The sequence below is a fragment of the Salvelinus alpinus genome, chromosome 1 (genome assembly GCF_045679555.1).
Source record: "Salvelinus alpinus chromosome 1, SLU_Salpinus.1, whole genome shotgun sequence".
NCBI lineage: Eukaryota > Metazoa > Chordata > Actinopteri > Salmoniformes > Salmonidae > Salvelinus > Salvelinus alpinus.
In genome coordinates, this window is record NC_092086.1 from 7,836,358 (window position 1) to 7,850,940 (window position 14,583).

The window sequence follows — 14,583 nt, forward strand, 5'->3', positions numbered from 1 at the left end:
TGAAGATAGAAACTCATATTGATCTTTAGTAAAGTTCTTACCAGGTTCTGGGCTGGACAACAATTCAGTTTTGATGACCTGAAATAAGTGAACCAAGACAACAATTAGACATCAATTACATCTTAGTAGTTAAGAGACACTGTCTGCATCACAACATATTGCATGACAGGGTAGTGAATTGCTCATCCTCCCGGCTCTTCCAAGATGGGTGGTAATTTCATCTAGCATCTTAAAAAAAAAAGGTTCCTCACCTGTGTTCTCCATGGCCAGTCTGAATCACCGTAACTATAAGTCAACTCTTCGCCAGCTGCAATATCTCGAGTCGCGAAGAGGCACAAGTGTGGCTCATCGTTTGCTTGTATGGCCTTCATTTTGAGATTGAGTCTTTAGTGATCATCATTAACGAGTCTCCCAAGGGAGGAGTCTTCTTCAGATGCATCAATGCTGCATAGAAACATAACATGTCACAGTTTAATGAAGATATTTGCAGCACAGGGTTTCTATTTCAGAAAAGGGGCAGAAAAGTCCCTAACGCGTTGTTTAACAAAGGAATGCAGATGCTCTGATAGCGAACCAGTTGGTTTGAAGACTAATATTGTTCCTTACTGTTTAGGTCACGGACAAGGTCAAATTAGTATCTGGGCCTGAGATAGGCCAACAGTGCATATTGTGCCACCAACCATTTAAATGTCTGTCTCCATTTGAATGTTGTTGCTTTTTTTAGATCTCAAAAGGCATTAATATGTTTATTTTGTTCTCATCAATCCTACTTACCACCATGTTCTTCCTTTCCATTGAAACATCGAAAAGAAACACCTTTGCAGAATCATTGTACTGATCAGCTCGGACCTCGCCCTCCTGTTGTGTAAGCAGTTCACCTCGGTACTCCACAACAAAGTCTCCTTTGGAAATGAATTCAGTTGCAAAAACTCCCCGTCCTTAGCAGACACAAAATACAAACATTAGGAGATATTGCATTGTGCTTGTCAATTATTACAGAGAATAATCACTGTCTGGAGGTCCACTCCGGTCACATGATCACCCCATTCAACTTGCCAAGCTTCTCCAAAAACAACTGTTCTCATAAAATGACCTCACACTGTCTAAAAGTGATCTCACACATATCACTGCCAATCAAAATGAGGTTCAGGTGTGCAGCAGGGGGTTTAGGGAGGGGGATGCGCTGCTCTGTCTTTCAAGAGGCTAGATTCAGTTGTCACTCTTACTTTGTCTTCTAAACCAATGATTGGTTTTCAAGGTGGGCCTTTTCAGATGGAAGGAGATTTCAGATGGAGCATCGTGTGACTGTAGTGGACCTTTAAGAATCCTATGACCATAATACAAAGACATGGCAAGCTATTCCTTTAAACCTTTTTTCCTGGGTGACTGTGCCCATATATCCCAATTCACTGTTTCCCACTAACCTCTAAAATGTACATCTGATTCATCTAATTCATAGCTGTCATATGTAGGACTGTCAGAAATATATTCAATCTTCACCTTACCTTTAAAGATATTGATAAAACGCTGGTAAAGTACTGGTTTATCAATGTTTGATCTGATGTGATGCTCTGCATCCTCCATGGGCCGGAGTCGCCTGGAAGATCTCTCCGTCAGGCCAACTCAAATCCTTAATCTGTGGAATAAAGCAGACATTATAAACTGGGTAGTTTGGGTCCTGGATGTTGATTGGCTGAAACTGTGGTATATTTAAGAAATAAGGCACCTCGGGGGTTTGTGGTATATGGCCAATATACCAAGGTTAAGGGCTGTAACCAGGCAGGCACTCCGCGTTGCCTCTTACGTAAGAACAGTCCTCAACCTTTCCTTGTGCTTTACTGCTTAACTATACCAAGGCTGTCAGACAATCAACATTCATGGCTTAACCTACAATTTATAAGAGACATAATGTATGTTTGTTAGATGACTACAAAACAGGCACATTAGAAGCAGTAAAAAATTCCATCTGTGACTTTCCCTCTTCCACTCTGCTATGAGATGCAAGGTGGGGTGCACAACCCCTGGTTTCCAGCCAGCCAACTTTAGCTCGCTAAACTAACACCATCTAATGTTATCAAACTGCTACCGTCTCAAGTTCATCTATGGGGATCACGTGTCCCATTTAGCTGTCTATGCATGTTACTTATAACCACACTGATAGAATTGACTGAAATAGCCATAAAATATCAGTCTCCTTATCAACAGTTATGTTAACTAATCAAGCTACCCGCCCAAATGTCAACCAAATTGGCTCACTAGTGCATTAGTTAGATAGTGAGCGAACATTAGCACTAGCAACAAACAAGCTAACTAGGCTAACATAGTTCATAAACCAATACAACGATTTATGGTGGTGGAATTGTACTACAGCATGAAAATAACTTTCCATATTATTTCAATTGTTGAAAATATGATATTGCTCACCTTTCTTTTAGGAACAGCGGGGAGCTGCAGATGGGCCGCCCCGTGTTACCGGACGAGCTTCTCCAGATGAAAGTGATTTTCCCTCTCTGGCTCTGCGCGGTAAAGTGGAGTGGGGGAGGGGAATCACAACGTGGGGACAGAGATAGTCATATAGGGGACGTGTCACCACAGTGGTGTGTGTGCATCTGTCAAGGCGCTGGAATCCTATACAATCGACATGACTGATGTTGATATTTCAGTTGTGTACTAAATATTCTACAGACCTAAGAAATAGGCTAATACATTGCAAAATGAATGCATTTCCCTCGGCCTATAGGTCATAGGAAACTTCAAGACACCAAAATGTACATGTTAAGGATTCAGAAATTGTATTGATTGATCCAGAAACACATAGGAATAAGGTCAATAGGCCTTGGCTATTTTCTGACATAGGAAGGGCTGGCTTACCTGGGCTATTGCCCCTGGGCCCCGGAGAAATAAAAAAAGATACAGTATGTAGTATATATTTATTTTTTACTGCAACTGCCAACCACAGGGGCATTCAGGAGCCCACTCTCAATGAGTGTAGAGGCCTGCTGCTGCGGACACTTTGTTATTTGTCAGATGGGGAGGAGAGGAGGTAGGGGGGCCACTTGTTTAATTAATTGATTAATAAAAATATATAAACTGCATAATAAATAAATGTGACTAGTAAAATGTGTGATTCAGGAGCTGGGACCAAGCCCGTATGGGGCCCAAGGGGCAAAACAAATACAAAATAAATACTTTTTACAATTATTATTTTTTTTTTTATCCAACCACAGGAGCCCGCTCTCAATGTTTAAAATACAACAGAGCATAATTTAGCCAAAGAGGATCAATAGTTTCTACAAAAATAACTATCAAAAAGACATACAGTACATGTACTGTATCTGCCAAAATAAAAGAAACACCAACATAAAGTGTATTAAACGCATAGTTAAAATGAAATTAAATCAAATTGTATTTGTCAACTGCATCAAACACAACAGGTGTAGGCATTACCTTGAAATGCTTACTTCCAAACCCTTACTTACGTAAGCCTAGGAGTTGACGTCCCGATGGATAGGGATCAACCCGTAACGCTCGTAGTCTACATTGTCACACTGAACCCTTTCACGATGACTAAGCTCACGTTTTCTGAAGATGTCTAATACGTAGGAGCTCCCTCTGTCTTCCAGAGCGGCTTCGGCAAGCTCCTTCTCGCAACGGAAAAGATGCTCTCTGGACCCGCTCGTAGTAGCACTCGTCATCTCCCTGCACGGTCCTATCGGATAGCCCAAGGTGTCTGTACTATCAAGCGTTTGATGTCTGGTTCACGATACCAACGTGCTTTCCCGTATACTTACAAAGTGCGCAGCTTATGAGCCGAGCCTCCAGCTGGATGCTGTTCAGAGCCTTATGTTGTCTGTGTAGCAACAGGCTGAGACAGGCTAACAACCCTGAGCAACCTAAACCGAGGTGGTGGTTATTACCACTACTACCAGGACGACAGCGACGATGAGGACAGCGACGACGACAGTGATACCATATACCCCACTACCCTATCACATGGAAACACCAGCAGGATCACTGACATAGGGAGGCGAGTAGCACCTTCCTTTGTAAGTTCTAAATAGACAGTACACAGATAGATCCCTGTGCTGAATGAACTAGCTTCTGATTTCCTCTGGCGGTGATAACGGACCCTGGCCGCGTAGAACTAAGGCTGGGAATGCAACACAGAACCAGTGTCTACTGAGTAATCCACATAGATGTGCACCCGATCATAGGCAGTTCATTCTCAATTACTGTCACATCAATTGTCTTTCAAAATGTGGTGTCGCTGTCATCTTTCAAATAAACACAACCAAGATATATGTATATGCAAGACATATTTTATTTCAAGGCAATAGATATATAAGGTTGGCTGATACAAAAGGCTATACACATTACCCAGGTGTAATATGGTCAATTAAAGTAAGGTATAAAATCGTAAACATGTGACATTGAGAACATCACCATATTAATGTTTATCAGTCAGGGCCCATTGTCAAACAAGACCTAAAATAACCTTTAGGCATCAGGTCACCACACGGTCCCACATGTAGACTCTTGTAGGCTGAGGTAACACTATACAAACATCATTGCTCTACTTTAAAGGAAGCTGTAACACTCTGTGGTTGTGGACATGTGAGTGAGACCAATACCATCATCGCCACTGTTGTGGTAGGAGCTAAACTCCTCAACAATATCGATGTAATTACCTCCTGAATTACCATCTGAGGGGCATGTGAACATGCTGTTGGCATTCCTGCCATTGAAACAGTAATTGCTATCATCTTTGGCCCGTTGCTGGGCCAGGTGAGGTGTTACTGTTTCCATCCCAATCCTGGAAGCCAACAAAGCTATGACATGGACCAAAGTAGCACCTTCACTGGGTTTACAATCTAACACAAGGTTAAGCCGCCTGTCTTGTGGTGACACGTACTGAGCTGTAAACCACCTACAAAGATAGAATACCATTCTTCTAAACTCTATGCTCGAGGTGAGGTTTCTCAGTGTGTTGTCAACAACTGTGACTACCTTAGACTGCCCTCTCCTGGGCAACAAAGTGCACCACATAGTCAAAATGATCTGTTTCTTCAAGACAAAACAGCACCAATGAAACCTGTAGGACCCAAGTGACACATTGAACAATCTCGGTAAGGAGTCATCAGGTCCGATCAGCTTCTCCGTTCTGGGAAGGGGACGGGTTCCCACCACAACGTGATCCCAGAACCCAGGTACATGAGGGATGCAGACATATCTGTAGGCCACCTCTTCTGGCATTGCTTTGCTTACCCAGTACCTGAAGGACATGGTGTCATTCACTGTGATGAGATGGTTGAACGCTGCGCGGGAAGAGAACACTGTCAGTCTAGCTACATTATCAGGGCTCGTCATTGTAGTATAACATAGACATAGACAGATATATCTATACATGGAAATATACATACCTCTTCGCAGGGTGTCAACTCCAGAGGATTGCTCCTCATTCATAATCAGCTGCACATGGTAATATACATACCTCTTCACAGGGTGTCAACTCCAGAGGATTGGTCCTCATTCATAATCAGCTGCACATGGACGTTGACCTCCTTGTCAGTCTTGAACTTATCATCTATGTTGAGTTCCAGATCCCAGTCTCCTACATTCTCCAGAGCAGGGAAAATTGGCAAGGGTGTGGTGCTTAGAGTGGTATCTCTCTCTCTATTTATCTCTCTCTGTCTCTCTCTCTCTATCTCTCTCTCACTCGCTCTCTCTCTCTCTCTCTCTCTCTCTCCTTGTGGACGATATATTGTGAAGGCGACAACCACTTTGTTTACTGTAACACAGTCTGCACAATACACAGCCCCAAGCACATTGCACGGGCCTGTTCAGCTGAATCAAGTAGTTGTTACAGATGAACGCTCTGTTGAACTTCTTTTTACACGTGGCGCATATAATCAACTGTTTCATCACAGGGATTATCATCGCAATGGACGACACGGTAGCCCCGTCGCTGTACAGGTTATATCGTCTGGGACCAGGCACGGATTCTTCATAGGTGACAGCTGCTTCGGATTGTGGTGGTGTGGGGAACAATGTCCTTTGCGACTGTAAAGATGTCACTGGCTTGGGTTTGCACACGTTGAACCCTTGTATATCAACGGTCTGCTGTGGAGTTTCAGGCACTTGAGATGCTGGTTGTTGGGGATGTAGGACCCGGGCCTCCTGCTGCGGCACTTGATGAAACGTTTCCAGATGCACCTCAACCTGCTGGGGCTCTAGAGGCTGTGCCGGCTGTTGTTGTTGAAAGACATATTCACCACAGACCCTCTCAAGAGCAGCCATGGAGTTGTCTGGGTACCCGAGAGGGGCCATGTCACCAATACAGGCGTTGAAGGTGCTGAGTTCCACATCTGTAAGCTGGGTTACCTCATTAGAGATGGCGCTTGAAGGTGGTATCATAGTGGGAAGGGGATCGGTTGTAGCAGAAAATATTGAACCTGGACAATAGTCAACGTTCCACTGTGGCCTACTGAAATGTGGCTCGGATGCTTGGGACACTTCACTCTCTTGAAAGGCGTTTGCATATTCCACATCGGTGTCACGTTCCTGACCTATTTTCTGTTGTTTTGTATGTGTTAGTCGGTCAGGGCGTGAGTGTGGGTGGGCATTTCTATGTTTTGTGTTTCTATGTTTAGGTCTTGTAATCAGCCTTATATGGTTCTCAATCAGAGACAGGTGTTTGACGTTTTCCTCTGATTGAGAACCATATATAGGTTGGCTGTTCACACTGTTTGTTTGTGGGTGATTGTCTCCTGTGTCTTTCGTGTATGTCTGTGCACCACTGTTTTGGTTGTTCGTTCATTTGATGTAGTCTGTTCCTGTTCGTGAGTTCTGCGTGTAGTTATGTAAGTTCCATGTTCAGGTCTGTCTACGTCGTGTTTGTTATTTTGTAATTTTCCAAGTGTTTTCGTATTCGTCTTTGTATTTCAAATAAATTCAATTATGTCAACATACCTCGCTGCGTATTGGTCCACCGATCCTTCTCTCCTCTCCTCATCCGAGGAAGAGGAAGACGACAGCCGTTACAATCGGTTAGCATATCATCCGGAACTCTCTCGGTACCCCTGTAACACAAGGCGGAAACAAGTCACCCCTCTCCCCAAAGGCAATACATTACTATTCAGTAATAACACAATGTGTGTGATAGTTACACTTACGTGACACATGTCATGCTATCCAGGGCAGCAGTAACCTCCTCTGATGCATCACACCCAGACATGGCTGTGATGCTATCCACGGCAGCAGTAACCTCCTCTGATGCATCACACCCAGACATGGCTGTGATGCTATCCACGGCAGCAGTAACCTCCTCTGATGTATCACACCCAGACATGGCTGTGATGCTATCCAGGACAGCAGTAACCTCCTCTGATGTATCACACCCAGACATGGCTGTGATGCTATCCACGGCAGCAGTAACCTCCTCTGATGTATCACACCCAGACATGGCTGTGATGCTATCCAGGGCAGCAGTAACCTCCTCTGATGTATCACACCCAGACATGGCTGTGATGCTATCCACGGCAGCAGTAACCTCCTCTGATGTATCACACCCAGACATGGCTGTGATGCTATCCACGGCAGCAGTAACCTCCTCTGATGTATCACACCCAGACATGGCTGTGATGCTATCCAGGACAGCAGTAACCTCCTCTGATGTATCACACCCAGACATGGCTGTGATGCTATCCAGGACAGCAGTAACCTCCTCTGATGTATCACACCCAGACATGGCTGTGATGCTATCCAGGACAGCAGTAACCTCCTCTGATGTATCACACCCAGACATGGCTGTGATGCTATCCACGGCAGCAGTAACCTCCTCTGATGTATCACACCCAGACATGGCTGTGATGCTATCCAGGGCAGCAGTAACCTTCTCTGATGTATCACACCCAGACATGGCTGTGATGCTATCCACGGCAGCAGTAACCTTCTCTGATGTATCACACCCAGACATGGCTGTGATGCTATCCACGGCAGTCTGAAGCTCCTTTGAGGTAGCACATCCGGCCCTGTTTACGTGCTCTGTCACAGAGACAACTTCATCAGCCCTATCTTGATACCCAGGCGCAGCTAATACAATTGCATGGTCAACTCTACATTCAGGCACATTGTGAGACATTTCACATGTTTCACCAATAGGTTGTTGGAACGATGGTTCAGTTGTAGACTGGGGCTTGGGTACAGCAGACACTACCTCCTTGGTCTGAGTCTCATCAGAGTCTGGCTCCTTGGTCTGAGTCTCATCAGAGTCTGGCTCCTTGGTCTGAGTCTCATCAGTCTGGCTCCTTGGTCTGAGTCTCATCAGAGTCTGGCTCCTTGGTCTGAGTCTCATCAGTCTGGCTCCTTGGTCTGAGTCTCATCAGAGTCTGGCTCCTTGGTCTGAGTCTCATCAGAGTCTGGCTCCTTGGTCTGAGTCTCATCAGAGTCTGGCTCCTTGGTCTGAGTCTCATCAGTCTGGCTCCTTGGTCTGAGTCTCATCAGTCTGGCTCCTTGGTCTGAGTCTCAACAGAGTCTGGCTCCTTGGTCTGAGTCTCATCAGAGTCTGGCTCCTTGGTCTGAGTCTCATCAGAGTCTGGCTCCTTGGTCTGAGTCTCATCAGTCTGGCTCCTTGGTCTGAGTCTCATCAGTCTGGCTCCTTGGTCTGAGTCTCAACAGAGTCTGGCTCCTTGGTCTGAGTCTCATCAGAGTCTGGCTCCTTGGTCTGAGTCTCATCAGAGTCTGGCTCCTTGGTCTGAGTCTCATCAGTCTGGCTCCTTGGTCTGAGTCTCATCAGAGTCTGGCTCCTTGGTCTGTCTCATCAGAGTCTGGCTCCTTGGTCTGAGTCTCATCAGAGTCTGGCTCCTTGGTCTGAGTCTCATCAGTCTGGCTCCTTGGTCTGAGTCTCATCAGTCTGGCTCCTTGGTCTGAGTCTCATCAGAGTCTGGCTCCTTGGTCTGAGTCTCATCAGTCTGGCTCCTTGGTCTGAGTCTCATCAGAGTCTGGCTCCTTGGTCTGAGTCTCATCAGTCTGGCTCCTTGGTCTGAGTCTCATCAGAGTCTGGCTCCTTGGTCTGAGTCTCATCAGTCTGGCTCCTTGGTCTGAGTCTCATCAGAGTCTGGCTCCTTGGTCTGAGTCTCATCAGTCTGGCTCCTTGGTCTGAGTCTCATCAGTCTGGCTCCTTGGTCTGAGTCTCAACAGAGTCTGGCTCCTTGGTCTGAGTCTCATCAGAGTCTGGCTCCTTGGTCTGAGTCTCATCAGTCTGGCTCCTTGGTCTGAGTCTCATCAGAGTCTGGCTCCTCGGTCTGAGTCTCATCAGTCTGGCTCCTTGGTCTGACTCTCATCAGTCTGGCTCCTTGTTCTGATTCTCTACCCTCCCTCTCTCTCTCTTTCCCTCTGTTCTGACTCTCTACCCTCCCTCTCTCTTACCTCTGTTCTGACTCTCTACCCTCCCTCTCTCTTACCTCTGTTCTGACTCTCTACCCTCCCCCCCTCTCTCTTTCCCTCTGTTCTGACTCTCTCCCCTCCCTCTCTCTCTCTACCCTCCCTCTCTCTCTTTCCCTCTGTTCTGACTCTCTACCCTCTCTCTCTCTTTCCCTCTGTTCTGACTCTCTCCCCTCCCTCTCTCTCTTCCCCTGTTCTGACTCTCTACCCTCCCTCTCTCTCTCTTTCCCTCTGTTCTGACTCTCTACCCTCCCTCTCTCTCTTTCCCTCTGTTCTGACTCTCTACCCTCCCTCTCTCTCTTTCCCTCTGTTCTGACTCTCTACCCTCCCTCTCTCTCTCTTTCCCTCTGTTCTGACTCTCTACCCTCCCTCTCTCTCTCTTTCCCTCTGTTCTGACTCTCTACCCTCCCCCTCTCTCTCTTTCCCTCTGTTCTGACTCTCTCCCCTCCCTCTCTCCCTCTGTTCTGACTCTCCCCCCTCCCTCTCTCCCCCTGTTCTGACTCTCTACCCTCCCTCTCTCTTTCCCTGTGTTCTGACTCTCTACCCTCCCTCTCTCTCTCTTTCCCTCTGTTCTGACTCTCTACCCTCCCTCTCTCTCTTTCCCTCTGTTCTGACTCTCCCCCCTCTCTCTTTCCCTCTGTTCTGACTCTCTACTCTCCCTCTCTCTCTTTCCCTCTGTTCTGACTCTCTACCCTCCCTCTCTCTCTTTCCCTCAGGGCTCCAGATCCTCTATCTGTTCTGACTCTCTACCCTCCCAGTATAGTATACACAGACTGGACAACAGGACAATGATCCTAAGCCCGGACTTGAACCCGATCGAACATCTCTGGAGAGACCTGAAAATAGCAGTGCAGCGACGCTCCCCATCCAACCTGACAGAGCTTGAGATGATCTGCAGAGAAGAATGAGAGAAACTCCCCAAATACAGGTGTGCCAAGCTTGTAGCATCATACCCAAGAAGACTCAAGGCTGTAATCACTGCCAAAGGTGTTTCAACAAAGTACTGAGTAAAGGGTCTGAATACTTATGTAAATGTGATATCTAAGTTTTTTTTAAATAAAAATGTGCACACATAAAATAAACAGTTTTTGCTTTGTAATTCTGGGTTATTGTGTGTAGATTGATGAGGGGAAAAACAATGTAATCTATTTTAGAATAAGGCTGTAACGTGACAAAATGTGTAAAAAGTCAAGGGGTCTGAATGCTTTCTGAATGCACTGTATATCAGTATATTAGACTCTCTCTCTCTGCAGTGATGTTGTTTTCATCACTTCTGGTTTAACACTGCCATCAAGTGGTGATTGTCCAAACTGCACCCCTGTTAAGATATAAAGCGAGCAGAGAGTGTGAGAGAGAGCAGAGAGCAGAGAGAGAGAGGAGAGAGAGCAGAGAGAGAAGAGAGCAGAGCAGAGAGAGAAGAGAGAGCAGAGAAAAGAGAGAGAGCAGAGAGAGCGAGCGGGTGAGAGCAGAGAGAGGGCAGGCTGAGAGAGCAGAGAGAGCGAGCGGGTGAGAGCAGAGAGAGGGCAGGCTGAGAGAAGAGAGCAGAGCAGAGAGAGAAGAGAGCAGAGCAGAGAGAGCAGAGAGAGCAGAGAAAAGAGAGAGAGCAGAGAGAGCGAGCGGGTGAGAGCAGAGAGAGGGCAGGCTGAGAGAGCAGAGAGAGCAGGGCGAGAGAGCGAGCAGAGAGCAGAGAGAAGAGAGCAGGCTGAGAGAGCAGAGAGAAGAGAGCATGCTGAGAGAGCAGAGAGAAGAGAGCAGGCTGAGAGAGCAGAGAGCATTAGATACGAGAGAGCAGAGAGCATTAGAGAGAGAGGGAGAGACCGGAGAGCAGGCTGAGAGAGAGAGCTGAGAGTGAGAGAGAAGAGAGAGAGGGTAGAGAGAGCAGAGAACAGAAAGAGAGAGATCAGAGAACAGAAAGAGAGAGATCAGAGAGAAAAGAAAGAGAGCAGCAGAGAGAGCAGAGAGCGAGAGAGCAGAGAAAAGAAAGAGAGCAGCAGAGAGAGCAGAGAGCAGCAGAGAGAGCAGAGAGCAGAGAGCGAGAGAGCAGAGAACAGAGAGAGCAGAGAGGGCAGAGAGAGAGAGCAGAGAACGAGAGCAGAAAGAGCAGAGAAAGAGCAGCAGAGCAGAGAGAGAGAGCAGAGAACAGAGAGCGCAGAGGGAGAGAGAGAGAGAGCAGAGAACAGAGAGCGCAGAGGGAGAGAGAGAGAGCAGAGAGCGCAGAGGGAGAGAGAGCAGAGAGGGAGAGAGAACAGAGAGAGCAGAGAGATAGGAGAGAGCGCAGAGAGAGAGAGCAGAGAGATAGGAGAGAGCGCAGAGAGAGAGAGAGCAGAACGAGAGAGAGTAGGGAGAGAGCAGAGAGAGCAGAGGTAGAGAGAGCAGAGAGAGCATAGAGAGAGAGCGCAGAGAGCGAGAGTAGAGAGAGAGGGAGAGAGTAGAGAGAGCAGAAAGCAGGCTGAGAGAGCAGAGAGTGAGAGAGAGATAGAAGAGAGCAGAGCACAGAGAGAGAGAGAGAGAGAGAGAGAGAGAGAGAGAGAGAGAGAGCAGAGAGAGATGAGAGAGAGCAGAGAGAGAGAAGAGAGCAGAGAGAGAAGAGAGCAGAGCAGAGAGAGAGCAGAGAGCAGGGAAGAGAGAGCAGAGAGAGCAGAGAAAAGAGAGAGAGCAGCAGAGAGAGGAGAGAGAGAGAGCAGAGAACAGAGAGAAGAGAGAGCAGAGGGAGTGAGAGAGCAGAGAGAAGAGAGAGAGAGCAGAGAACAGAGAGAGCAGAGAGAGAGCAGAGAGAGCAGAGAACGAGAGCAGAAAGAGAGAGAGCAGAGAGAGAGAGAGAGCAGAGAAAAGAGAAAGAGCAGCAGAGCAGAGAGAGAGTAGAGAACAGAGAGAGCAGAGGGAGAGCGAGAGCAGAAAGAGAGAGAGAGTAGAGAGAGAGAGAGAGCAGAGATAGAGCAGAGAGAGAGATAGAGCAGAGAGCAGACAGAGAGCAGAGAGCAGAGAGAGAAGAGAGCAGAGCAGAGAGAGAAGAGAGCAGAGCAGAGCAGAGAGAGCAGAGAGCAGGGAAGAGAGAGCAGAGAGCAGGGAAGAGAGAGCAGAGAGAGCAGAGAAAAGAGAGAGCAGAGAGGGCAGGCTGAGAGAGCAGAGAGAGCAGGGCGAGAGAGGGAGAGAGAGAGAGCAGAGAGCAGGCTGAGAGAGCAGAGAGAAGAGAGCAGGCTGAGAGAGCAGAGAGAAGAGAGCATGCTGAGAGAGCAGAGAGAAGAGAGCAGGCTGAGAGAGCAGAGAGCATTAGATACGAGAGAGCAGAGAGCATTAGAGAGAGGGAGAGACCGGAGAGCAGGCTGAGAGAGCAGAGAGAGCAGGGCGAGAGAGCAGAGCGAGAGAGGGAGAGACCGGAGAGCAGGCTGAGAGAGCAGAGAGCATTAGATACGAGAGAGCAGAGAGCATTAGAGAGAGAGGGAGAGACCGGAAAGCAGGCTGAGAGAGCAGAGAGAGAGCAGAGAGTGAGAGAGAAGAGAGAGAGGGTAGAGAGAGCAGAGAACAGAAAGAAAAGAGAGAGAGCAGCAGAGAGAGCAGAGAGAGAAGAGAGCGAGAGAGCAGAGAACAGAGAGAAGAGAGAGCAGAGGGAGTGAGAGAGCAGAGAGAAGAGAGCATAGAGAGCAGAGAGAGAGCAGAAAGAGAGAGCAGAGAGAGCAGAAAAAGCAGCAGAGCAGAGAGAGAGCAGAGAACAGAGAGAGCAGAGAGCAGAAGGAGAGCAGAGAGCGCAGAGGGAGAGAGAGAGCAGAGAGGGCAGAGAGAGAGCAGAGAGGGCAGAGAGAGAGAGGAGAGAGAGCAGAGAGCAGGCTGAGAGAAGAGAGCAGAGCAGAGAGAGAAGAGAGCAGAGCAGAGAGAGCAGAGAGCAGGGAAGAGAGAGCAGAGAGCAGAGAGAGCAGAGAAAAGAGAGAGAGAGCGAGCGGGTGAGAGCAGAGAGAGGGCAGGCTGAGAGAGAAGAGAGAGCAGGGCGAGAGAGCAGAGCGAGAGAGGGAGGGAGAGAGCAGAGAGCAGGCTGAGAGAGCAGAGAGAAGAGAGCATGCTGAGAGAGCAGAGAGAAGAGAGCATGCTGAGAGAGAAGAGAGAAGAGAGCAGAGAGAAGAGAGCAGGCTGAGAGAGCAGAGAGAAGAGAGCAGGCTGAGAGAGCAGAGAGCAGGCTGAGAGAGCAGAGAGAAGAGAGCAGGCTGAGAGAGCAGAGAGCATTAGATACGAGAGAGCAGAGAGCATTAGAGAGAGAGGGAGAGACCGGAGAGCAGGCTGAGATAGCAGAGAGTGAGAGAGAAGAGAGAGAGAGGGTAGAGAGAGCAGAGAACAGAAAGAGAGAGATCAGAGAGAAAAGAAAGAGAGCAGCAGAGAGAGCAGAGAGCGAGAGAGCAGAGAACAGAGAGAGCAGAGGGAGTGAGAGAGCAGAGAGAAGAGAGAGAGAGCAGAGAACAGAGAGAGAGCAGAGGGCAGAGAGAGAGAGCAGAGAACGAGAGCAGAAAGAGCAGAGAAAGAGCAGCAGAGCAGAGAGAGAGAGCAGAGAACAGAGAGAGCAGAGGGAGAGAGAGAGAGAGCAGAGAGCGCAGAGGGAGAGAGAGCAGAGAGGGAGAGAGAAGAGAGATAGGAGAGAGCGCAGAGAGAGAGAGCAGAGCGCAGAACGAGAGAGTAGGGAGAGAGCAGAGAGAGAGATAAGAGAGAGAGCAGAGAGAGCAGAGGTAGAGAGAGCAGAGAGAGCATAGAGGGAGCAGAGGGAGAGAGAGAGCAGAGAGAGCAGAGAGAGAGAGAGCGAGAGCAGAAAGAGAGAGAGAGTAGAGAGAGAGCAGAAAGCAGGCTGAGAGAGCAGAGAGTGAGAGAGAGATAGAAGAGAGCAGAGCACAGAGAGAGAGAGAGAGAGAGAGCAGAGATAGAGCAGAGAGAGCAGAGAGAGAGAAGAGAGCAGAGAGAGAAGAGAGCAGAGCAGAGAGCAGGGAAGAGAGAGCAGAGAGAGCAGAGAAAATAGAGAGAGCAGCAGAGAGAGGAGAGAGAGAGAGCAGAGAACAGAGAGAAGAGAGAGCAGAGGGAGTGAGAGAGCAGAGAGAAGAGAGAGAGAGCAGAGAACAGAGAGAGCAGAGAGAGAGCAGAGAGGGCAGAGAGAGAGCGCAGAGAACG

General features: G+C 48.0%; 1 protein-coding gene and 1 long non-coding RNA gene across 6 annotated transcripts in view; one reads left to right on the forward strand and one right to left on the reverse strand.

Annotated features, from left to right (window-relative positions):
- Positions 1-14,583, forward strand: part of LOC139531770 (NLR family CARD domain-containing protein 3-like) — a 393,069-nt gene that overhangs the window by 117,963 nt on the left and 260,523 nt on the right. The gene's annotated exons all lie outside the window — the stretch shown is intronic.
- LOC139570423 (uncharacterized) lies at positions 91-936 on the reverse strand. Its single transcript, XR_011674067.1, has 2 exons — positions 775-936; positions 91-444 (listed from the first exon to the last, which is right to left on the reverse strand). It is a non-coding gene; the product is annotated as an uncharacterized lncRNA (long non-coding RNA).